General features: G+C 29.4%; 1 protein-coding gene across 2 annotated transcripts in view; it reads left to right on the forward strand.

Annotated features, from left to right (window-relative positions):
- The first annotated feature begins 497 nt into the window (after positions 1-497).
- The window catches only part of LOC113551498 (discoidin domain-containing receptor 2-like), a 159185-nt gene continuing 133069 nt past the window's right edge, over positions 498-26613 (forward strand). For both annotated transcript variants that reach the window (XM_026953767.1, XM_026953766.1), the window contains exon 1: positions 498-922. The gene's annotated coding sequence lies outside the window, so the exon portion shown is untranslated. The remainder of the gene's footprint in view (positions 923-26613) is intronic.

Below are 26613 nucleotides of genomic sequence, written 5' to 3' on the forward strand. Positions count from 1 at the left end.
TGTCTATGTTATTTTTTTTCAACATTCGCCGTATTAGGTGTATGTAGATATTTACCAGGTGACTGTCAGCATTCACCAATCGCGGACATTCACAGTGACATATTCATTTATATGGGGAAAAACGATGTACATATTTGTCGATTCGTTATAAAAATAACAGACTGTTGACAGGCGATCGAAAAAAAAAAACGATAGACTTAGTAGAGCATATAGAAATATACCATTTATAATATACATATAATCGTCTTGGTGAGGGTGGCACTTTTTTAACAATTCCAATTGACACGGGACATACGTTGGAATTTATATATACACACATTACATAAATACAATATATAAGAAACATGGTTTTTTTTCAGTCCGTTTATCCAGATGGACAACTAGAGGGGTCGTGTGACTTGAGCGCCGCCACTCGGGCTAAACAACCCTCCACGGTATCGTTGGGTCGCGCGAGTCGGAAGCCCGCGTACACGCTACGCACAGTTACGTACCGCACGCCGTCTCGCGATAACGCAACCGATAGGCGTGACGACTGGGCTGCTCCTCGACACACGTTTCGTACACGCGACAATATAAAAGTATTATAAAACAATTTTGAAAAAAAAAAAAATTTAAAACGAACAGACAGGTCATATTTTTCGCACGACACTCGTTGATTTGGTACACATTGGGATTGCTTGTGGTGTTGTGTTTTTTCGCAACACAATGCCTGTCTCACAGAAGATATTATAATCATCCGTTTTAGAGTATAAGAAACAATCGTTTTAAATTTTTCTTGAAATATCTTCGGGCCGTCGCCGACTTCGGCTGACCAGACGACTGCGCGCGCCATGGTCGGCTGCTACTGCGTGTCCGGTCCGTAACTGACCACAACCGTGGAAGTTATTGTGCTATTACTGTTACTACTACTGTCGCCGTCAAAGTGAGAATAATATATAATTTATAATATTATAATAACTATTTAATATTATAATATTCATATATATTTGTGCAGTAGTTTTTATATGCGTTGTTTGTTGTTTTTTTATACCCCTGTAGTTGATATAAGGTCTTGTTCATCATAGTTTTATAGTTTTTTGGTTTGAAAAAAATATTTAACATTCTTTTAGAATTTCAATGATCATGGTAGCAATGATGATGGTGATAATCTAATTGATTTAATTTTGCTGGAAAATTATAGCCGTATTTACTATTATAATGTTAATGTATACTCAACAAGTATAATGGCAATATGCTTGATGTACCATACAATTATTAAAATTAAAATTTAAACATGGAATGAAAATTTAATTTTATAAATTAGATTTTTAAAATGTTGGTCGTTTTGAATACTAACTGATATTTTATAAACTGCATAAACAAAAAATTCAAAATTTCGATTTCATAGAATAAAAATTTATTCTATACTGAGAATCAATATATTTTGCTTAAATATATAAATGTATTTCATCAGATTTGTTTAGTGTTAATTAAAAAAATAACTTATTTAATAATAATAAAAAAATAGTAAAACATTTTATTTATTTTGCTACTTAATTTACTTTTTACTTCTCAATAAATTATTTACTACGAAGTTAAAAAAAAAATTATTCATTCACTGATAAAATCATTAATAAAACTACATCTAAAAATTATATCAAAGCAAAACATTGAATAAATTGATTAAAAAATTCTGTATAAAATTTAATACACTTTTATTAATTTTAATTTTTAATTATATTTTTTATTAAGTACTTACACCACAATTTTAATTTAGTAATGAATTTATATTATAATTTATAAGGATATTTATATTAATTTTAAAACAATACATTTTTGTAGTTGCATTTTTATTTATGATAAATATTGATAAAATTAAATGTTTTATTACATACCTGGTAATTATTTACCAGGAGATATTACACTGTTTTTGCTTTAATGGCCTGGATACTATACAATATTTTACAGTTAATATCAATATATTTTATAGGATACTTATATGTTTGAACAATAATGTACTATATAATTTTTCTTATATTTTTTTAATATGTTCCTTTACACATTTATGTTTATAATCAACAAAAAATATTATTCTGAATTTGATTTAAATATCTATAGCAGTATTAAGCCAACGTATGTTTATTCAATCAACAAGACTAAAAAAAATAGGTTGTGAAATAAAATAAATTTATGTTTAAATAAATTACATAATAAGTAAATATACAAAATTAAATTTAAGGATATAATATTTTATTTATAAAAATTCCATTTTTAACAAACAAAAAAATAATTTATCAAAATATAATATCAATATTAAAAAAATAGTCGAAGCACTGATTAGTTATTTAAAAATTATACATAAAAACATAAATCGAGAAGTTATTGAATCAAACATTTATTATTACTTATTATTATGATCGCAATAAATTATATTATAAAAATATTATTCTTAATATTTTGTTTAATAATTGGTCAACCATTTATTTACATCAATATCCTATATCGAGATTAGTAGGTATATAATTTGTCCATCTTCAAAAGATAAAAAGATAAACTTACTATAATAAATGTATCTCAAATAGCCATTTTTAGTGATATTATAATTAATATATATTATATTATACAAATAAGAGTTTAAATTTTATTTACATGTTTGTTTAATTTTTTTATTTGAACGGACAGAAGTATAATTAGGAAATTTTAATTTATGTGATAATACTCACAAATTATAAAAATGTTTTAAAAGTATAGTTTAAAAATAATTTATAGCATTAAATCCAGTGCGTAAGTCCTGATTTTTAACGATTTGTTCATTTTTAGAATACATTATTTGAATATATTACTATGAGTTTGATAAATGCTTGAAACAACAGTAGACTAAAATTACAATGACTTATATTAGCAATTATATACTAAGCTTTACACCCGAATGCATTTAGGAATTCAAAACACTCGTTTATTGTTATTTATTAGTATTATCAGTACTCAGATTTTAGTCATTTATCTTGTTTCTTCGAGTTTAGACCGTTTGAAGTCACGAAGACTAATGTTTCTGGTACCCAACTGTTTGCTGAAAGTAATCAAATGTCAAACGTGTTTAAAAGTGTTTTTACTTATTATTGGATTATTAATGAATTATTGTCTTTATACTTACTTATACATGTTTTAAATTATTATGCTTATAATAATTAAATATTAATTATTGTATCCACTGTTTTATCTGATAACACTAGTAATTCAAACCTCTCTTTCTCTCTCTTTCAAAAATAAAAAAAAGAAGAAAAACTTGTAAATAGTTTATGATTTTATTCATAAGTTTTTAAATGTTGTATTTATATTATTGTATTTAATTAAGTGCACAAATATAATACTCTATTTCTTGTATTTATACTTGTACATGTTTTTATATGCATGATTATAGGAGAAAAACAAATTTATAAAATTCGTATATTACATTATTATATCGCGTGTAGGTATTTTATATTTGTTTCGTGAACAGTGACAGTAAGGGCTAGGTGGAGAAAAATAACTTATCGCCCCTACTCCCCCGACCCTGAAAAGTGTGACAAATATGCCACTAGTTGCGGTTTACCATTATGACATGGATACGGACGAGTACCGAAACTTTATGAGACTGTATCGTAGGTAGTAACCAAGTTAATACAACTATATAAAATATCGATTTAACTTTTATACTATACATTTATTTGTATTATAGATCGTAAAAATACAATACAATTTACAAATAATAAGAGTAATAATAATGTCACTATTGAACTCATTGGTATACTTACGTTAAAATTATTTTCATAAACTATAAATTGTGCAATTAGGAATTAAATGTACTATTTTATTATTTTCGTTGATAAAAATTAAAACATTAATATTAAATACGTTTATATTATATCCGCCTATAAAATGCACATTTGTATGGTCGCCGGTTGGATAGTCCTATAGAAGTTTTTGTCAAATTATGAGATTGATTCATGTATGTAAAACTTTCATAAAATGTGCAATTGATAAATATAAGAAGTATATTAAAATAGGTTAATTAAGTAGGTACGATATAAATATTTTATCCATCTCAAGTTATTAATTTAATTTGATATACTTAATGAAACATTTTAATAAAATTGAAAAATGTGCTTTCATAGATGAATAATTAAAAATAATAGTATACGTTCTAAAATTCTACATAAGTAAATAAACATAGGCAAATAAAATATAATTCAATAAATATAACCATATAAGATGTTTGTAAATCGACGAATTGAATGTATAAAAATTATTTTAATGTATTCGAACGTTTATTTTAATTTTAAACTTTATTTTATTCTTAATCCTAATTGTGTTTATCTTATATTTTTGAAAAAAAAAGATAGTACTTTTAATATATATTAAACCTTTTAATGTTTTCGCTAAATAAGTTGAAATGAATGTTAATGACAAATTAATTTCCTATTTATATTTAAATAATATTATATTCTTCTTATAAATGTCAACATTATATGATGAAGCTTTACGATTAAAATCGTTTAGTATTAAGAATTTTCACTTATTCAAAGTAATAATCGATCTAGTCGTGGAGTTGAAATGTCTTGAGAATTTATATCATTAATAATAATAAAACAATAACCAAACCTAACAATAATATAAGTAACTTTACTATAGTAAATTGTGTATTTTCTAACATTATATTTATGTGATACAATGTTATAAAATGTATTAATTTTCAACACATAAAAAAGCAAATGAAAATTATAATATACGAACATATTTAATATGCAACAGCTAGTATATAATTAATAAAATATTATATGTTTATTTTACGGATTTTAATCCTAAATAAACACCATATTGTATTGATTATTTTGATATTTTCTAGAAAATATGTTCTTCTTTGGAATTATGCATATAATGTATATAAAATATTATTCTTTACGGACGATCCCAAATAATCGTGTTGACATTTGAAGAACGTAGATTTTAAAAATATAAAATAAAGTTTGTGATCGTATATATAGCGTTCCCGATTTTCACAAAATAAAATGGTCAGTAAAAACGGTTCGCGCGAAATAAAGATCATGTTAAATCCACAGGTACAATACGTGGATTTGCTGAAATTTGTTCAATAATATTATCGCTGGTAGGATCGAAGTTTGGGTAGCCAAAAACTTCACTTGTGTGTCGAGTGATAAAAATATATATATATATATGAGGACTTATAAACGCCACCACCACCGTGCGTAGCTGATAACATCGTGAAAGTTGGCACAAATTACCAGGCCCAATCGTATACACTGGTGTTCACAAGTGTATTATACGTATTAATGTATTATCTTTACCAATTTTTTTTCTCAAAAATATTTGGTGTATTTCATATTAAACAAATTGTGAATAAAAATTAAGAAGTCGTTAAACTATTGAGACAAAACTGAACTTACCTATAGTAAACTTAAAATATAGTTCAAACGAATTTACTTTGAAATTTTGGCTACATGAAAAAATAGAACGAATCAGCTTTAAGTAGTATGTTACTGAAATGTTTAATTCGTCAGTTTGTATTAATTTTATATAGAAGAAACTTGTTTTTAAATTATTTTATTTGTAATCGTATATTAACTATCGAAAAAATATTAAATGTCAATTTTTGGACAACTTGGTACGCGTTTTTGGGAATAACGCTGACTATATAGGTAATATAATAATAATAATAATAATAAAAATAATAAATGTTAAAGTCATGGGAATTGGAGGTATAAAATTCTTACCGTTGCTGAGTAGTTATATGACATCCAATAATTAAAGTATGTATAAAAACAGCTGTAGCCTAGTGACGACGAAACTTTTTTTAATGTGGTGCAGCGGTCGACCTCAATGGAATTTCAAATACTTTATTTTTCGTTGAATCGTGGTCGTCCCTGCTGCACACCGTCATCGGTGCAATGTCTGCGCATCCGTAACAATATGTTTTTGTTCTGTACCTACTTAGGTATATACAATATTATAATTTTATTCAGAAAAGTTCATAAAAAAACACAGTGTAAGGGGAGAAATTAAAAATAAAGGCACCGCTGTTAGCTGAAGGAAGTATGGAATAATACTACTCGAGCATCAAGTTAACGACGGAACCGCCACCATCCTCGACATGAGAAATTAATATGTTTATTAATTTCGTCGTTTTTCCCGGTTAATTGGTGCTCATCTGAAGTCCGTATACATTATATATATATATTGTGTCCACCACCGCAGTTTTCTCTTTTGTTATACGATAATGAGGAGGGAGTGAAGCGAAGAGACTGTCGAGGTGCGGTTCGGTCTGTTATGTCTCGGGCGAAAATTGTGTATAGAAGAATAGCGGATCTAATTAAAACACTCGTTTTTGCCACGGCGGAGGTGTACCCAGAAAAACAAATTGTTGTCTCTAGGGACAGGAATGGAAGAGGAGGAGCAGTCATGGATGGAAAACAATGTGTACCTATACTATAAAATAATAAGCGTGTGTAATAGGGTGCGCACGTTCTCTGGTTCGAGTGGCATGACGGGAGAGAAGGTGAAGTCGTCGACGACGGTGACGGCAACGACGGCTGCTAATTGAAACGGTACAACGGGTGATTTTAATTGTGACGTTTAAGTGCGATGCGCAGAATACTTTTGGGACAGGAAATATTATTCGAGTTTGTGGATTCAAGTGGTGAGATGTTATTTGTTTTTGCGGTACCATCAAAGATCTACGATATCCATGATGCTGTGGGTGGAAAACATAATATTATACCAGTGCAAATGACGTGTAAGTATTGAGTGTAAAAGTGTTTATCGCGTCGACAGTAATTATCATAAGTGTCTTATCTGGAGTACGTGGAGAGATGTTTAACAGGAGACGTGCATCTACCTTGTTTTATATTAGTATAGGTATACGCCCTGTTTGCGAGGTTTCCGGTCAATGTCTCCGTAATCTACTTTTCACCACACTAATACATGCATCTATCATGATACAACGGACCCTTTGGTTGAGATACACAAACGGTTTCAGTATGCATGGTATCAATTGTTTGCTTGTGAACCGTCGAGCAGGTTGATTGATTTATTCATTTTAATCTTTATATATACAACACAGAAGCAAATTATTAGCTTAGTCGCTCTATACACTTATCAGCTGAAGTTTGGTTCATTGAGTTAATATATAAGCATAATGTATATATATATATTATAATATAAGCCTTTATAATTATTAATAACTGGTCCAAAAACCTTTGACTAGTATTTGATATTTAAATATGTACAATTAATACGTAAATACCAATGTACATATAAAAACGACAAATATTTATAACCAAAAAGTTATATATACCTATTATAAATTAAAATAAAACTTGTTCTACTTGTAAGTTTTTATAAGGAGAGCAAAAAACTGTATACTATATTGATTTTTTTGAAGTACGTTTTTCTGAATCCATATCAGATGCATGAACTGTGAATTTGTCAATTACATGTGTATAAATCTGTACAGTATATTTACCAGCGACTCCCTATGAACATGGTCACGTTTATTGTAAATAATAACGTAGGATTTGGTCAAATTAGTTAAACATTTCGTGTTAAAGTTCTAAGTTGTTTTAATTACACGTGTTACATGTCAGACATTTCACAAGTTTATTTAAAACGCGTTTTACGCTACACGCACTGGAGACGTTTGCTCTCGGGGAAAAGTTCATTTTAATATTTATCATTTCCACTGTTACCGAGTTCCTTGAACGTAATAAAAAGAATAAATCATCGCAGTTTTTACAAATATGACAGGTTAAGGCAATATTCAAAGATTTACTTTTTTCCGCCTTAAATCTAAAACCATTATCCATTTTACTTTTTGTTTCTTTTTATTTATTTATTATTTTTAACTACCTACCTACCGACAGACAGCAGCGGATTGATGTGATTGAATGAACTAACTGTAATAACCTACATCTGAAGAAATCCGAGAATATTTTAATACCACCCTCGCGTATTTTTTGATATCCGCTGAATATTCCGTCGGATTTTATTCAGCCGCTCCCTTCATAATTTTAATGTTATATATTGTGCATGCTATATAATGATAATTTATAAAAAAAAAATGTTGATTGAAGCACAAAAAAACCACGTGCCTCTACCATGCGTATTTTACCACAGATCATGTAGGTACGTGAATCAAGTACAAAAGCCAAGAGGCTGTAAATCATATGGCGAAATTAAATTTTTCGCATATCGTCCGCCCTCCACAATCGTTTCCGGTTCTGTCATAGACGGTTTTCGGTGTCTGACTCTATCCGTATCCGGTCGCGTGTACACGTCTTGGTTCCTTTTGCGCCGGTGCATATCAAATATAGCAATAATAATAACGGTTATCAGTAGTAGTAGTAGTAGTAGTAGTAGTAGTAGTAGTAGTATTAGTAGTAGTTTGTAGCAGTTGCAGCAGTTGTAATTTCACGGGCAACCCCTCTTGTCAACATATATAGTGACGGTGACGGCTGCAATGGTGGAAGCTAGGTATATATTATGTAATATTATAGTCGCGCGTGCGATCTTCGACGAATAAAGCCGCACACACGAGTTCTTGGGGTGCATTCCGCCGGCGGCGTTCAAATCTGCGGCCTATTTTATTATGTATATATGTGTGTATATATATATTTATATTGAAAAACAGAAATTCGCTTCCAAGACGTTTTATTAAATCTCCATTATGAGAGAGAATGACTATATTTTCTGCCGTCGGGTCGTACTCCCTCTTACTAACAACACTGCCGTCTAAATAAACGGTGTATGTATTATTGTATTTATATATACATATAGTATGGAGCGCACAAACTAGATCTCATGTATATTGAATGCAGCACTCGCAAATCGCTACCCCCGCACTGTACGGCAACCGACGCAGGTATAACACGCTAGTTTTAGGGTGTGGGGCGTAAGAAACCACGGAGTAGGAGTCAGCGGTGGTGGATCAGCCACACGGGTTATTTCAAGACACGCGGTATCGTTTCCTCGGGAAATTGTGTTTTAAATTTTTTATCCGTAAACACGCTCGGTAGCAGATCACATAACTTTACGGCACCACCGATGTTGCTATCCCAGCGGAATTGTTACTTTCATTTTTATGCCCGTTCTTGTAATGTATGATGCGCATTGTGTGTACAAGCTAATGTTATAGGTAATAACAACAACGCAGTGTTATCTTTAAAGACCGTACAACGCCACGAATGTTCGTAAATTATTAATTGTAATAATAAAAAATAAAAAAAAATCTTTTCGTGTTATTCAATATTAAATTTTTTTTTTAAATAGTTTTTTCCCAGCAATTTATTATTAATTTTTCTCTTCGATATAATTATACTGTATTCACATATTATTTAGTATCATTTTGCATTTAAAACGTTCACGAATTGACCAAATGGAACATAGAATATATATTTTGTTACTGATTTTTAATACCAATGAAATATATATTGTTAATATAAAACTTTATTCTATCTCCAATTCTTTTGAATACATTTGATATTTTTAAAATTATTGGTAATAGTACATAATGAAGAATTATTTATTCTAAATCAGAATATTTTTAATTTAGGTATACATTATTAAAATAATTTGTACGTTAATTTAATCCAAATGTATGAATGTATTTAATATGCAATTTGTCGACCATTTTGTTTTATATTTGGACTGATGTTTGTAACTTAATTTTATTATTCTAAACTTAATATTTTAATTTAACAATATTTTATTTATAATTTATTTATAAGTGTTATAATTTATTGTAACTAAGAATAACATTAAGTATGTTTTGCTGCCTTACAAATAATTATAAATGTTTTTAAGGAGTTAACTAATTTTTAGCAAATTCAAAATAATATATAATACTTATTCCAACGAATAATGTTATATTATGATATTATATTTGTTAAAATATTTTGTTTATTTAACAATCTTTTGATTCATAATAATTTGATGTACGTATATTAACTATTTTATTAAATAACACGCGAATAGCTTATTATTATGCTCTTAAATGTAAACGTCACAAAGTTTGTTCTGACTAGGTACTTTTCGTATTACCTTCGTTGCAGACATTACCTATATTCTGTGAATTATTTAATTTAAATCGATATATAGGTATATATTTTATAATATTACATTGTGTACTTCGTGTAGTTAACTCTAAAAAGCAAGATTAAAATGTATTTATACTTGGAGGAAGTTTTAAAACAATGTTTCTCGGTAATTTATATTGAGTTGTTTTAATTGGTACGTAAAGTGCCAACATAACAAACGTCTACACTCACACAGCCTGCAACCACACATAAGTATTGCGATGTTCTATATTCGAACGTCTTAAGTTAAAACGACCACGTACGAAAGTTTCGTATCGGAATTCAGGCAACTGTATTATTATGGTCTCGGAGGGTTTCAAAGAAGTGATACATAAACTTCAGCAGAGTCATTTTCGAAAAAAAAACACGTTAGTTTGGCACTTCTGCCAACAAAAACTTAGCGATGGTTTAGTATTTATGCACCAAGACATATTGAAACTACGCATCCCCTTTTATTTTTGTTCAACATGAATTTCATAATAAATAAGAGTGGGCGATATTCGATGCGACATAATATAGGTAGGTACGACTATAATGTATTTCATTGGCGTTTGAAATGTTTGAATTGCGTTTTAAAATCATTCTACAGCTTCGATATGTAGTATGATTTTTTGACCATCTTGGTGGTACCGACTGCTGTAAATCATAATATACGTCATATAATACGTCTAACTGCATAGGTAGGTAATCATGTAATCGGACTTCACATAAATATTTATGTAATTGTTCGGGCCGTCCCTAGAGCGTGATAAATCAAATATAAATTACTTAAACAATTCGTGTGTCATAGTTTCTGTTTTCTTTATAGCTTATCACCACTAAATTATTTAAAAATAATATATCAATATATGCGATACATTATATAGTGCATTATTTCTGATAATTGAAATGAAAGTGAGAAACGTAATAATGTAAGTTGATAGTTATATCGATTAGACTATTTATTAACATGTAACGTCTATTTCGTGTCGTTAATTATTGAGATATTGATTTACCATAAAAATGTTTTTAAATAAATCAATTATTTAGTATTTAATGCATATATTTATTATTTATATTATGGTATCATACATTTTATTTGCAAAATACAACGTAAAACTTGATGATATTATTTTTACTGTTAATAATTCGATATAACAGTTTCATATTATATTTTTAAATTCCACTATAGGTTTGTAAAACACATATTTATTGTACAAAATGTTTCTACTTCCAATTTATAAGCACATTACGTTTTATAATTGTTGGAAATGCTTTCAATAGTGTTGAAATACTTTTACGAATTTTCGTGTTAATTAGTTTTGTATGTATATGCAGCAAACTAAACATTAAACTGCAATAAAAGTCAACAAATATGTGAAATATTATCTCGCCAAAATCGCGTTACCACATTGTGTCCCCCTCCACTTGATTAGACGAACGACGTTGAATTTCGTTTAAAATAAATGGTCCGAAAAAAATGTGCAACAGCTCGTAACTAATCGAAATTATATATTTTTGTCGTTCTGGAACTAATTAACATATTAATTGAAATGTAAATGCATGAGGAACCTAATATACCTATTCGTCTTTATTGTTTAACAGTTTTCATTTCTCTCTTGAGAATAAAATTACTTTTTGTATAAATAATTGTATAGAGCACATATTTTGATTAAAGTTGTAAATATACAACTAATTACAATCAGTAATATAGTAATACAGTCATCTTCCTCAAAAATAATTTAGCATTTCTCGAAGCCACAAAAGGGATTAGCTTAGCCTAGCGTTGACTACACATACGTTAAGATGATTTTATAATATGTTTACCATAAATATCCATAGTAAATAGTTATGTTAATATGAATGTTGGTTAGTGTTAGTTGTAGTTATTAAATCGTAGGTATAATATAGAAATGTACATTGAGTGGTTTTGGAGGGTTTATTTTTTGTAGCCTTTTCGGCCAATCTCTGGAAATTGTCCTTTACTTACACCTACCTACCTAAAGCTACCTGTTGTATTTCTCTCTGGCCCGTTTTCGGTTGGGAAATGCAAATCCTTTCTTGTGGAGACAAATCCCAGTAATCAAATACCGACAACAATTCGGTTCGTTGTGCCTGTAAATCGTTGATCCTCCTCGCACCCCCTATTGCACATGGACCAAAGCTACTCTGACAGTTCCTACGTAACCCTCCTATAGCCGCTACGCAGCTGACGAAAACCTGAGGATTTTACATCCTATTGTGGTGTTGTTGACCTCGGAAGCCACGTCGTTTGTAAGGATTTACTTGCATCCCTTCTTAGTTCCTACCCGGACAAAGTAAAGGCCCCATCATCGAAAACGTTTGAAGGTTACGTATATAAAATATCCAATAAATCCTTTTTTTATATTTTGCTACTGAAAAATAATTATAGGTACTGTAATAAATTATAATTAATTGTTTATTATATTATATAGGTATTAAATTATTTAATATAGTTATTTTTTTTTTTACTATTTTAAGAATTTTATTTGGACAGATGTTATTTATTGTTATTTAATAGTCACAAATCAATTTTGTAAATAAAGTTGTATATTAAATATGGAATTAATGTATCAAGTGTATAAAGTATAATGATTTGTTATTTTTATATTTAAAAAAATATATACATAGGTAAACATTACAATACACAGTTAATAAGCTATTTACATTCAGCTCATTAAAACTTTAAGATGCATATTTCATATAACCATTTTAACGAGTAAATTGTGTTTGCATTAATACGTCTCTAAAAACCATGGCTACAAAAATAATTTCTTCTAATTAAAATATTTGTTTATTTATTTTTAAACTTTTGAACACTTTATAGTTAAAACTAATTTCACTTTAATTAGAATATCTAACTTTTTAAAAAGAGTTTCATGAACCATTTTGAGTTTCACCTGTTTGAGTTGCAAATATAATTCTATTTGTTGTATTTGGAATTATTAATATATCCACTTTAAGTTTGTTAAATCTAAAGCTATGCACCGTAAGCATACTTTTAAAGCTTGAAGTTTCTTCAAAAGCAACATCGAGTAAAAACATCAACTAGGAAGCGTTTTACAAGGCATACAGTCATACTTATATTACTTTTATTTAATTTGTATTAAATAGTATATTTTGTATAAATCATTGGAAATAAACATAATATTTTTAGCATAGTAAAAATTTTAAAATTGGATTTTCAAAATAATACAGAATTTATGTTGAAATTAACATCTTAATTATTGAATTAAAAACATATCAAATTCAATAAGAAAATAAGTAGTAACTAAAATGATTCTATTATTTATACCAAAATTATTATTTAAGTTATAATAATAGTTACCGTCCATACATGAATTTAGTACATTTATGATTATAGGGTGGTTAACCTTTTTTTTCTTCATATTTTGTTTAATTGTTATAAAAAATATTTATAATATGAATGTATAAACTTTTTATATATTTTAACTTAATCGTTTTTTTAATTTAATTTTCTAATATTTTAATCAGATATATGATATTTTTTATTCAAAATAACTAGCAATACAAACTATTACGCTGAAAAAATGAGTGTGGCTATTGAATGTTTGGAAAATCTAACTAATAATATCCTTGAGCTAGTCCATATTATTAAGCAATATTTATGGGCTGCAATGTAAACTGCAATGGATATAAATTAAATTGATAAATTGCTAGAAAGTACTGACTATTCTTTAGTATTATTATCCATATAAGCTTATGAAATTGAATTTATACAATTATTTGTTACTTGTAAGCTGTGTCGAGGGTGTTGACTATACTGACATAATACACGAATAAGAACAAAACGTAATATAATATATAAACCCAACAAACTTTTTAATAAAGTATGCCAACTTCAAACAGAACGTTAGCGTTAAATCATTACTTGAGAATAATGTATACAGTTCATCAATATTTTATAAAATTCAATTTTAATCAAACATTAATTTTTTTATGTTTCTGAGTTTTTTATTCAATCAGTGGTAGTTTTATCAATTTTTTATTTTTTTTTTTTGGGATAATATATAAAACTGAATGTCAAAAATTGTATTAAATGTTTATTTTTATCATTCAACTTGTAAGTTTAGAAGTTGTGAACTATATATACTAATATATGCTACATTCAGTTATAATTTTTAAGAATTGTTTATTATTGACTATTTTATGTAGATATATATTATATTCAACAAATAAATTATATATATACACTCCTTAAATAAACTAATTAATTGTGCGAAAAAATACTATTTTTTTTTCAAACTAAACTTATAAATTATTGCTTTGGTGTAATATATTTATACAAAAGTTGAAATGTATTCTTTAATTAATTATAGTAATATGTATATTGTTTATATTATAATATAGTATGTCCCACCCAGGTTACTTAATAATTTTTTTTATTATATATAATTAAAATGGAATAAGTCCGATAAAAATGTCATTTTTAATGAATAATAGTGGAATAAAAGTTTAATTACGTAAAAAGTATAAAATATAATATATGTATATTATATTCAATATTAACCGTTCGTGAAATAAATACTCGTAATTTGTTAATTTAGTGAGGAATTATTTTAATATACTTTATGCATGTTAAAGTTATTTCCATTTAGAGACTATAAGAAGTTAAGTATCGATTGAAAATACTATACTATTTTAATACTAATCAGTGAAAATGTAGTGCATTTAAGATAATGTCTGTCATTCAATAGTAACGCGTGTCAAAAATGTATTTGAGAGGCATTTTTAGTTATTTCAGCCACGGAAATAGTTTCCGTAAGTATAATATAATTTATAATTTTAATCATGTAAAAAGGTTCGTGTTAGTATACCAACAACACCCCGTTTTTGATTAGGTACTCACCCCTTACCTTCTATGTACACCCTAACCGTTAAGGTGAATAATAATAATAATAATAATAATATGGTAAACACAAATATTGGACAAGACCAGTTAAACGAATTCTGTACAAAATTATATGATATAACAAAAATTGCTTATGCTGTGTTTCTCGTATCTAAATAACGGCTATGACGGTATCTATATCTATGTATAGTGAGTTGAGGCGTACCGTGCTAGAAGGACAACCGTTGCTGATGCTGAGGGGATTTTCGAAGCAATGTTGTCCGAAGTCAAATATTAAAATAATTTAATATAACACACCCACGTCCCACACAAACACACACAAATGCATGTTTTACAATATTTATGTATATAATGGTTCTACGAGAAAAGCACTTCATTAAATTTACACGGCCCGTTGGGTGCTAAACAATCGACCGCTTTCGTGAATAATTTTTTGTACGTACAACAACTGCCATTGCCACTGCCATTATAGTGAGACTTAAGTTTTTCTGCCACCGTGGCAGACGTTAAAACAACATGCGAAACAAACATTACGTATGCCACCGAAGTTTACGTATTTCCACTCAGATCCGGTTCCTCTGATTTTCCCGCGTTTGTCGAGATCAAACATATAAACTCGTTCAATGTCTGTGAAAAAAATAACTTGCGGCATTTTAACGATAAAAAAATGTAAAAAAAAAGCGGAAGAATTTTTCCGAGTTTTTAATTTCTTTCTCTTTCGCCTTCTTTCTTTGTATTAATTTCAACATTTGTGTTTTTTTTTTTTTTTTGGTGATACACGGCCGACAATAATTTTGTTTTTAGTTTTCGCTCGTTATCCTAATTGCGTTTTACAAACTGAAGAATGATGAAGCATTTTTTAAGATTTGATATATACTGTAAAAATAGTATATATATATATTTACATGTTATATATATATATATATAATATGTAAATAGTACCAATAGGTAATTTTGTAAATTTACTCAATCATCGTTATAGAGTAATTATTATAGAACAAGACATAAATATTTTTCATGCAAAATAATAAAATAATTTTATTAGGTTGTATAATTTTTTGTTTTTTATTATACTGATATCAAATTCGGTTTATTTTTTGAACACGAATGAATGTTTCTATAAATACTTACTAACAAGGTATAAAGTAATAATTGTTTTATTCTTTTGGCACTACAAACAAAGTGTATTGAACATAATATATAGATATAAACCATTATATATTATGCGTACTATCTGATAGTATCAATCATATTATTTTTAAATAACGTTAAAACGATATAATCTGTAAAATAGTATTTATAAGACTCTCAAGATAAAAACGTGTTTCTATCTCTATTTCAATCGCGTAACACTATAAGACCGTATTGTTGAAAATTTGATTAGGTTACTCAAAGAGTGTCCGATTTTTATATTACTTTAACGTTCTTTTTCACACACGTACACTATGGAATTTTACACAAAAACGTATGCGAAGGAGTCTTCTGTAAACTGGACAAAATAATACTGCCCTTCAGCAAAAGCAAAAGAAACAAAAACAAATAAATATTAAAAAAAAAAAGGGAATGTGAGTGGACGTGATTATTTTTTCTAACATTTCTATTAAAAAAAAACACGTCTTGAAGTCACATATCAGCTTTACACGTTTTAAAAATAAAGTCTTCTTAATATTTATAGGAATGAATAAAAATGCTATGTAATAATTATAATATTTTAAATGATGAATTAGATTTCAACCCTTTAAAATATTTATCATAATGTTTTATAATATAAAAAATTACTCAGATTATATTTTATACCACATGCTTGGATACAAATTGCACTTAAGATTATTATTGAAAATTAAATTGTTGTACTTATTTATTGGTTTTAGATGATATTCACTGGGTAATTCTTAAATTCGACCAAAATGTTTAAAATACGTAGGTTTATATTGTCTATGAACTCCGAACCAATAGGCTAAATAGACTCGAATTAATGTTATTCGACCAAGCTTTTGTCTTAAGTATATCGTGTGCTTCAGAGATCTAGTGTCATTTTAGTTAATTTATTGTGTGAAATGAACCCATTTTCATGAATGCGTCACAACTCAACTGAGTCTAAAATGACTTATTGTACTATATTCAAATATGTGTAGTATATACAATTTATAGTAACGATAATATTCGTATTAAAAATCCTTCGGTCATCGTGGAATAAAGGAATTTTTTTAAATGACGTTCTAGACCTGCGTGACATAAAATAATGCTTTTTCTTGTAATTAATTTTACTATTTTGAAATCAATTTTATGATTCTTTTAAAATTATACCTATATAACTTTCCTTGAAAACAATCGTTGTACTTTAACTATTCACTTGTATAATATACGCATAATATTATAAAATTATAAAAAATAAACCGCACAGACAGTAAATTTAATAACTTGAATATTGACAATATTTTGTGTTACAGACTTAATATATGCACATGCAATTGCCAATTTGTATACCTATTAGATCAACATTTTCGGATAAACTTAAAACTTTCAAGATTTATTAGAAAATATACGATAATATTATCTTTGACCTATTTCCTCTATGTAATGATTCGAAAATATTTTAAGCGTTCTTTCATGCCGATATTTTCATAATATTCAATTGTAATTTAAAATGAAGTTTTTTCATTATAAATATAATAAACACTATTCAAAAGTATACGTCATATGTAAGTACCACTGTATCTATTATAATATTAGTATTAAAATATATTTTTAAAATTCACTTTTGATTTAATATTCAATATTAATATATCAATACATTCACTGAAAGTATTTATTGTTTATAAACATATAAAATAATTATCAAAGTAATGTATTAGAACAAAAAATAAAAATAAAGTAGAATAAATAAAAATATGAACAAAATCTAAAAATCAGCAAAAATGACTAAGGAAATTGAAATGAAAACATCGCAGCATATTATACAATATTATATTGTGTTTTACACAAGTAGTGACACAACTGAAAGTTAAATTTTTCTCACAAATTATTCTTTTGTCCTGACTGAAATAATAACTATCATCGGACTTCGTCTCGAGCAATTATATGCGGTGATCACAATGAAAAACGACGGACGACGGGCCCACAGAAAGTGGTGATGGCGGTGATGACGATGGTGGTGGTAATGGTGGTGAATAGTGGTGACACCCTGGGGTTACACCCTATCCTGACACCCGGTGTTTACAATCCGAGAGACCCATGATGATTGCTGTCGTAATTAATCTGTTAACTTGGTGGTGTGTGTGTGTGTGTGTGTATGTGTGTCTGTGTGTGTGTGTGTGTGTGTGTAGGGGTCGACAAGGTCGACGGAGGCAGTGTCGGTGAATCGGCTTAATCGTCCAGTTTTCTGTGTTGCTGCGCTTTTGTGTATGAATTAATTTTAATATCTCTTTTACATCTCTTTCGCACACCACTGAAGCAACGAGACTATTGTACACCACGGACGAAGTTATAGTTTTCTGCGGGCGCTTAACGAGTCCGGCCCGACCGTATAAAAGCCCACCCTACCTTCACGATGGCAACCTTCCCCTAGAATTAGCACTGAGTAGGTGGTTGGGAATAAACAGGTCTAATTAATCGCCGGCGACGAAAAGCTTACAGTTCTACGGTGTTAGGGGAACCGTTATACATAGTTTTACGAACGGTATTGTTTGTTCTGTCGTCCCCTATATAATAATATATCACATACACAAGTGTGTATTTTTCGCAGCCGGTAGGTAACAATATACACGAGTACCTAAACATTTATATATATATAAATTGTGTGTGTATGTGTGTTGTATGTGTACTGGTGAAAAAATAATATTTATTCAAATGCCCTTCCAGTTGACAAGACCTCTGACGACATGTCCGCACGCCGTTGGGAATATAAACGAAAAAAAATAAAACCATTTCCCCACACCGCGCTTAGTGTTTTGTCTACTACTCCGCGCGACTTTTTCTCTTATCCAAGACATTCCGCGTGGAATTACGTCTCTCCCGGAGCGTAACTCGAAATCGGATCCGTTTACACGCGACCGAATTCAATAATACCGTCGCCGTATGCTCTTCAGCCACTTGTGCCGCTGCCGACACGGCCTACGGTTACTATATATACACTTCGAACGTGCGCGTGTACACACGATATCGTCGGGAGTTGTTATTATTTTATTTTCGTGTTTTATGTATACATAATATTATTTATATATCATACCATATACATTCTATATAATATAATGTATATAAAGTGTCTACGTGACAAATGACGAGTCAACCTCCACCCTGCCGAACGTCGCTAATGGTGAACAAATTTATGCAAACCCAATAATATGCCCGTAAGAATGTATACATGGTTTGTGTTTACGGTTTATTTGATTTTCCAGGTAGTCGAGCTCAAACAAATGTAAATTCCCACCCCCATCTTTCTTCACCAACACCACCTGCACCACCTCCAATCGACGTCGTCGGGCTGAACACGCTCCCCTATTGATTTTTTTTTTTTTATGTTCTCATCACAATTGAACGGCACATAGGTACCCCGAGGTCATGGAGGTAGTGAAAAAAAAGAAAAACTACTGAATAACTAATTGAAATCCATCCGTCGTTCCGTTTTATCAATACGACCACCGACCGTTTTCAGAACAATACAGTGCGGAAGTAGTTTGACGTACGACGTTCGTTTAACGTTTAAAAATAAAGCATAGGCCGACCACTGTTATATTATGTTAAACATAAGTTCCAACAATGAAACTTGTTTCGCGGTCGATAGTTATAATGTAATGCGTTATACGCAGATATGAAAAGTTTAAAGAACGAAACTAAACGTTCTTGAATCGTAGTATTTAGTTCTTGGAGTTCTCCATTTAATATTATTGTAAGCATAAACAGTTTAATTATTTTCTCTTATCTTACAATAGATACACCTCACAAAATATACCAATTTAAATGATTATGCAAACAAATTTGGTACTACCTATGAAAATGCCTTTTTTTTTTAATTTAACAGCGTAGAGCTAAAATATTACTTAAGTCTTACAGATATATTGACAATGAAACTACTACAATTGATCATCAGAAAGCCGACAACAAAACTCTATAATAAGAAATATATTAAAAGAACATTAACCAATCCTTCTAATGTATTGGTTTTACCAATGCATGTTTATCAGATACATATTATAATTATGATTTTATAAGATTTAAAGAGTTAAGTATTGGTTATACGATAGGATACAACATTTTGCGGCGTGAGCAAAACGACGGGGACTCGTGCGGTAGGTTTTATATCCGCCAGCCGGAAAAAGGCCACCGTAGAGATAATGGTTTTTCTGTCTTATTATTATTATTATTATTATTATTTTTTTTGAAAACGGTGGAAATAAATGTTTATAATGGTGGCTCTACGTACGGCCGAGTGTGGTAAAAACAGCACTTGATTGGATTACGAACGGACAGAAATCGATACGGAATTCTTTTCCTCTCTTTTTTTTTCGTCCTTTCTGTTTGACCACACGATAATTTCGAAGAGGAATTTTACCCTCCGACGCAATTTTGCCTACACACGGGACCACTGAACCACTACCTGTACACGTGTATATACGTGCGTAAGTGTGTGTACATGTATGTGGTTTACGTTAGGAACAGCCATAGTGTTCAAGACCTGAATCTCAATTAATGCCTTTTGATGGGATTGTTTAAGTGGTGGGACCCAGTGCGAAACAACACTACACATCCAACAATACTCCCTGCCGCAGTGTGCCCTTTCGCGATTTCCTTGTGTTTTTACCCTAGAAAATAACGACTACCGGGAACATACGTTTTACTTCGGCCCTTAATGATTATTAAAAACCGACCCTTTTGCACGCGATTGAAATAAACGCCTCCTTGATACGTTCCTGAGGGGTAAGGTGTGGTCGACTACGTGGTGTATGGAGACTCGCTACGCAATCAACGGGATTGCATTACAACAGAGATAAGAGATTGATTAAATTTCTCTCGAGTCTTGGGAACAGTCATATCCGCTGCATCACTCTGCACCAACGGTGCTTTTTGTCTTTTGCCTTTTTCCACAACATTTTCACAAAGTGTGACAACTTGAAATAAAAACAAGCCGTTGAATAATAATAAATATTACACACATACTCAAGTACACGTACACGTACATAATATATTATATAATAGGATAGTTTTTTTTATTACACATTTTATTATAAAAAGTACGAACAATTATATAAATTTTACGAAAAATAATAGGTTTCGACAACGAAATTATATTGGAAATTATTCTATGTGTCACATTAGTTTAATAATTGTAATAAACAAGATTTGAACACAATTTAAGTAAAATTATAAATTTTAATATGACGTATTTTAATTTTCATTCTATGTCTTGTGATTAGCGGATATATAATATATATGAATGTACGTTGTTATTAATAGTATTATGAATTATAAGTATTTAATGATGTTTACACCTCACGGATAAAAAATATTTATTTTACTATGTTGGATAATTCTTTCGAGCACGAGTAAAAGGTAATTAGGACCAAAGTTATGTTGGCCATGTTTATTGTTTAGTTTTAACTGTGATAAAGTCTGGATTAAATAGTTTAATTTTAGATAAAAAAATATTTTAATCTTATAATATAGATTACTTAGTTTTTGTTATCAAATTCGCGTGAATAAAATAATTAGATTTGTGTACTTATAAAAATGTATATACATTAATTTCTACATCATACACAAATTAATACATATTAGTCATCTAATATCATACAAATATTATACGCACATTACATAGGTATAAATAAATAAATACAATACTCACATATACAAAGCGTACATATTATTTCATTTCAACATTACACAATAGGAAACACCTTTAACTTAATTGTAAACAATAACTATCTAAGGTAATTATTGGAATCGAGGTTCGTTTCAGGAACAGAGTTACGGAGATCGATATTATATTAATCGATAATGTTCAGCATGGAATGAAAAAATAGCTATTTGAATTTTCAGAATGTATTTTACTTATATGATATTGATATTTGGTTTAGTGTGTTTCCATTATGTTTTAGTTTTATAAAACTATAAAAACATAATTCTCTCGACAGTAGAGTTTACTTTGCACTTCACAAAACGTGTATAAGATAAATAATTTTAATGTAAAATATGTCAAAACTATACTAAAAAAACTATATCATATATTAAATGTTCTACTTCTAGTGTTTAATACTCTTGAACCTCATACGATGTTATCACTTATTTTATATATACATAAATTTAACAAAAAGAAAAACAATTAAAATCATATATTATAATTGTATTATTGGCTATTGTCAAAGATTCTCAAAAGTTATAAACATAAATCCAAAAATACAATGTACCTATAAATAATTTTTATTTTATTAAAACAATAATAATAATAGTAATAATACGCTAAAATTATTTTTAGTTCGTTAAAACCTACTTAGGTAAGTTTGTAATGCAAACTTTGTATCCCAAATTTCTGTTTATAAAATAATTAATATGTGCTCTTGATCTGATTATGTCTGTATGCTTATATAGTATAGATAAATTGATATAAAACTAAAACTATTGCGCTTACACTATATTATAATAAAATATAACTATGCCTAATTAATGCAGTGAATGAGACAGACTGTTTTTACAAAGTGTTGGTTTGTGCGGGAAAAACTCCGATTCATTTATCAACGACCTACGTTAAAATATTTACCTGGTCAGTAGAGAGTTTTATTACATATAATATATTATGTACTGTTTGTAGACGGCAGATGTATAAGTACTATGTGTGTGTGTGAGAAAGAGTGAAAGAGAGAGGATGAGTGATTGAGTGAGTCAGTGGAGTGCGAAGGCCGAGCGGTGCATAATATGGTGAGCGAGAAAGACGGAGAGTTCCTGACAACACGTCGTAATCGCAATTCCTATATATAGTGACGTTAATCGTTTTTCGAATCGTCAACGGGTAGCAAGGGGCAGAGGAAAGATAGTGGACGACAAGAATGAAAAAAGAAAAAAAAAAAAAGAAACGACCAAAAGCAGTCGATTTGTAGATGGGTGAGGTGGCACGCGTGGCGGTAGCGGTAGATTCATTTCCGGGTACATCGTTTCCGGTGTGGTGTATCGATGTGACGTTGGGAGCGGCGGGGAGAGAATAAAGTATCTCGTCGTCGTCACCGTCGTCGTTGTTCCGGTACCGTTGTTGGTGCTGCTGTCCACATTCGGTGGATTGATTGTCGAGTGATTAGACGCGCGGGGACGTAATCGCGATTAAATGCACACTGCAAAGTTGTTACCCGGACACATTAATCTTCTCTTAATTCCCGGGTAAGGCGATTTAGCGGCATGCTAAGAGGAGCGGAGGTAAAATTACAGACGGGCAACGAACGGCAATTTGTCGCCGGTTTGAATTTGACAATATATACATATATATGGTGTTTTAGCAGCCAGCTAACTCCTCAATCGTTTTCTATCCATCTCTATCTCTACCTTTTATTCTTTCTCTCTCGTTTTCATCGGTAGCAAATCTCTTTTAAACGTATCTCACGCGTGAGGTGTTTCGTGTGTCTGGTTATTGTCTTTTGCTTTCACATTTATCGATATATTATTTATTTTACAATAACAATTCGAATATCGTTTTTTTAAAAATATGACATTTATATTTTTATTTTTACCATTTGTTCCGGACCGCTTTGTAATGTTTATCTAAATCGGTTTTCAGTTATAAAGCGATGTCATCGATTTATGTTTATAATAATATGTACGCGCAATATATAATCCTATATACCGGTCGGTCGTTTATCGTATGTTTTTAGAAGATTTTCAGGAAATGTCGTTAATAAATAATTCGATTGGAACCCTACTGTGGCGCTTACTCCGTCGACAACCCACCCCGCTTATATTTCCGTGTGCATGTACCGTAACCGAATGTTGTATACTTATATTTACCATTTCTATATTGGGTTAAAATGCACTCAAAAACATTGCCAAAGACCGTGATGCCATAATATTATTATTGTTAAAATTATAGAATGTCTCTGAATCTCACTGAAAAATAAGACGTGGTTATAACCGTTTAAATTCGATTACGTTTATAATGTTATTATGGCGTACATATTATTATAATATTATGGAGCGTATACATATCCCATAGTAATACTAATAGTACCAGTAGTACCCCATTCTTAACGTCATCTTTTTAGTCCATGTCCATACTGCTAACCCGAAAACATTATAATATTTATACACCTCGATGGTTTGCGTTTTTATCGATTGTGCTCTTTCTATAGGGTTTTCATTAACGGTGGCAATTTGTTTAGAGGGGAGCGCGTGTTTTAAGGGGTAAAGACCTTGTAGGGTGGCAGGAGAGGTTGTGTAGATATACCTTTGCCGGTAAAACGGCAACCGGCTACCGATGCTTACGTGTGATAAGGAGCTATTTGGAGGGGGCGAATAAGTGAGTGGACTATGACGCAGACCAACACGCAACCACGGACCGGATAAATTCCGGTGAATGTTATTTGTTAAGGGCGGTGGGAAAAATATGCATAACAAATATTATTATTATATCAATCTATTATAAAAAATAAATAAATATAACACAATAGATGTTGTGTTAAAGATTAAAATTTTTAGAAGTAAAATATAAAAGCCTATTTTTTAAGTTATTTTCTTGTTAGTGGTTATCAGCCGGCGTACCGCTTATGCAATTTCACTACACTCGAGAATTCTAGCGCCGCGCACTGGCAAGAATAATATAGTACTTTCCCGTTAAAGTTTCATAATATTCTTTATTACAGTTGGTGATAATATCATATTTTATTTATATATTTAATAAACAGTTGAAAATAATTTAATAATTTAATATTGTTGTATGTTTTTATTTGATTTTATATTACTTTTTTATGCCATTCCGATTTTTTAATTCAAACTTTTAAAATTATTGGTTCTACTCAATTTGTTCGTATAAAATAATTTTAGCGTTTAACTGAATAAACAGTTATGTATAATATCTGGATAAATTCAATAATTTCACAGCTTTTATATTTATTATAAGATATTATAGATCACATTATTCTATAGTTATATTCGTTTAAAATTCCGAGTAACGTTTAATAAACGGCAATAACAATTTTTATTACACTAGTATGGTCAATTATAAATTAAATGTATGCACATTCAAAAGATTTTTAATAACTATATTATACCTAAATTTATAGTTGATTTCTTAAATGCTATTTTATAATATCATGGAAAAATTAAAAAATTAAAAATAATTTTAAAGAGCAAGTTTAATTAAATTTATTGTCTGTAAACAAATATTTAATACAAAAAATATAGATAATAACATAAAAAATATGAGACTTGTGACTTTTAAGTTATTAATATTTATAATATATATTTTATTTATGATAAAAAATAGTCTAGCCTACTTAGTTTATATTAATATAGAAATTAATTTTATATTATTAGTATTTTACGAACGTTGAAATATATAATATAATATTCTATATTTAATATAACTTTTATTAAATTAACCTATTCATTATGGAGTATATTCGATACCTAAGAAAACAGCTAGTAGAGTGAATACTTTATTTTTATTTAAAAATGTTACAATTATTGATATGATATACATTTTGAAATAATAATCATAAAATCAAAATTAATAATCACTCATACGATGTGAATCGTATATGCATCATTAATAAATTGTAAATAATAACACGTGAACAGAAAATAGTGTATTATACTTGTAATATTATAAGCCAAAGTAATGTAGGTTGTTGAAAAAAAATTTGTGTTGTTTTAAAAAAAAAATTAAATTTTTTATTGTTCAGTATAATAACTTTATCATACATTCACTGTACAAGCCATATCTATACTAATATATAAAATGGTAGCGTATGTTTGTATGTTCGGGATAAACTCCGAAACTACTTGTTCAATCGTCGTGCAGTTTTTTTCAAATTAAAGAGGGCATCGCAGAGAAAGAATATAGGCATACATTTAGTCCGATAAAGTTAATAAATAATTAGTTATTATTAATTAAAATAAACGTATACATTTTATACCTATATATATATTATTACGGGGCCCCCGGGTTTCCAGCTACCTGTAACTTGACCTTTTTTCTTTTGTGTGTGTTTTTTATCGGCGAGTAGATATGAATAATTGTTCCAAGAAGTAAAATACTTTCCGTCCCATGTTATATCAACAATTTTATTATCATAGGTTTATATATTAGGTACTATTATTGTTATATATTATACTAGCGTGTCTGTTTAGTTAGCAAAAACCACTCGAAGAGACGAGTTTTTTGGCATATAATGTCGGTGGCGGTCCAAGGCACGGGCGAACCGGGCGGTAGCACCGTGCGCCGGAAGCGCATTTGTAGGTGCTCAAAAAATTGTAAAAAACTTATGATGTTTTAATAAAAAAAAAAAATGTTTAAACAATAACGGTATGTAATAATTACGTTTCTCTATAATAATAAATTGTTATATATTTAAGCTATATTTATAAGGGCGCCATAAGATCTTGGGCCGGCACTGTATAATGTTTCGCTTATACTAAAATGTTAGTATAGAATTAGTT

This window comes from Rhopalosiphum maidis, chromosome 2, assembly GCF_003676215.2.
Source record: "Rhopalosiphum maidis isolate BTI-1 chromosome 2, ASM367621v3, whole genome shotgun sequence".
Lineage (NCBI taxonomy): Eukaryota > Metazoa > Arthropoda > Insecta > Hemiptera > Aphididae > Rhopalosiphum > Rhopalosiphum maidis.